The 2,001-nt window shown below is 44.0% G+C and overlaps 1 pseudogene; it reads right to left on the bottom strand.

Moving 5' to 3' along the window:
• Positions 1 to 766: 766 nt before the first annotated feature.
• On the bottom strand, positions 767 to 866 carry LOC112619868 (annotated as a pseudogene).
• Between the last annotated feature and the right edge of the window lie 1,135 nt (positions 867 to 2,001).

The following is a 2,001-nucleotide window of genomic DNA, read 5'->3' on the forward strand; positions in this document are numbered from 1 at the left end:
GACCTGCCTTCTGGGAGCCTCCAGTCTAGTAACAGGCAGACTAGCAAGAACCCAACAACCACAGCACTAACAGTGTGTCAGCTACTGTCCAAATGCCTCACATCTACTAAGTTTCTTAATACTCTCAGCAGCCCTTGAGGAAGGTACTATTACTCTCACATCACAGAATGAGGGAACAACTCACCTCACTGGCTTCAATCACTCAAAGACACTTGGCTATCCAGTGCAAGCCAGGTTCTTATATTCTTAACCCCTATGCTATACAAACTGCCCAGAAGCCCAGCCTGGGGGGCGATCTGTGCATTTCACATGGTCACTGAACTCTGAGTCCGTTCTCTCCCTTTCTGAGCCTCAGAACAGAGCTGTCTGTCACAGGGAAGCCACATGGAAAAACGAACGTCTGCTCACCTTTTTGAACATGCCATGCTCTGCTGACCCCTGTTCAGAGCAGTTTTGCATGAATAATGGCTAAAGTCAAGGTTTTGATGGAGAGAAACAAACCCCGGACATCTTATGAAACATTAATCAGGGTGTCAGAGGGCTCTGAGTTTTGACAGAGGTTTTCTCTGCCACAGAAGGCAAGCCCCTGCCATCTTGCTTCCATGAGTCACTGAACTAGCCTTAGCCCCATCTCCTTTTATAAGTTATACATGTTAAAGTGCAAGGTTGCAATAGAACATAGCACATGTGTAGAGAAATATCCATTCACAATGCATGCACACACATGCCTTCTATTTGGATTGGTTTTTAAAAAAATTATTATTTTTTTAATATGGAATGCTTCACGAATTTGCATTGCATCCTTGTGATGGGGCCATGCTAATCTTTTCTGTATCATTTATTTGGATTGTTTTAACACAAAGAACCTGCACATTCCTCATCTTATGGAAGAAAAGACATGGACATTCCAGCCAGGCACTGTGCTGGGTACTTGGAAGGACACAGATGGCTAGACAGGGCTGACTTTGACTTAAGGTTCTCAGAGTCTAATAATGAGAAAGACAGACCACTGGAGAATTCACTTTAAGACACTATGAGAGGAGTGCTCGTTACATTAAAAAAAAAGGAGCTGCTGGCCCTGCCACGAGTGGAATGGGGTAACTGGGAGTCAGGGAAGGCTCCCCAGAAGAGGAGACTGCCACTTGGGTCTTGAACACTAAGTAGAAATAATTTCCAGTTTGAAAACAAAAACATATGCAGGAAAACAGGCTGATGAGGAAGGGGCATTTCACAGCCAGAATGGACGAGACAGGGGCTCAGAGCATGAGCCTTGGAGCCAGGAGGCCTAGGTTTGAACCCTCACCCCTACTTGCTGGGCCTGGGACCTTGAGCAATTACTTCACCTGTCTCCTTACCTGCAGAAAAGTGACTGCAGACTATCTCATTTAATTCTCCTTACAAAGAGCTTGGCCCACCCAGGACCTGTTCAATAAACTGCTTATTACAATGGTTCACAGAGTGGACATTTTGCTTATTTTCTGTCATGACTATGTCAGTTTGCCCCAAATCCAATGTCTCAGAGTTCTGCAGGGCCCTTGGTTCCCAGACTAAGCCTTGAGATGTGAGTAAAGAATAACTCTTTTGTTTTATGCATCAACTGTCCATGTTCCCTGAGAATAATATATGAGAATAAATAGTTGCTGATGTGCTATCACAAAGAGGCAGGAAAAAATCAGAAGGCTCTGGGAGAGCACAGGAAAAGTATATCTTCCATTAGCTTTAGGAGACTGTTATTTAAGTGGTGATATCCTTTGAAGGAGGTGCAGTGGGGTGGGGTGGGGTGTGGTGGGAAGATTGGCTCGGGGAAAAGGAAGTTTCCACTAAACCATGGTTAATTGTAGTGAACAACAGAAAATTGAGAAGAGAAGCCTTGGTTTCATGAAACAATTCACAAATAAATTGCCAATCAACACAGCTCCAACTCCATGGGAAACTCCTCTTCAAAACAGTGAAGGAAAAGGACAAGGGAAATTTATAATCTTTTTTTCCTAGGTGTATATC

The sequence above is a fragment of the Theropithecus gelada genome, chromosome 2 (assembly GCF_003255815.1).
Source record: "Theropithecus gelada isolate Dixy chromosome 2, Tgel_1.0, whole genome shotgun sequence".
Lineage (NCBI taxonomy): Eukaryota > Metazoa > Chordata > Mammalia > Primates > Cercopithecidae > Theropithecus > Theropithecus gelada.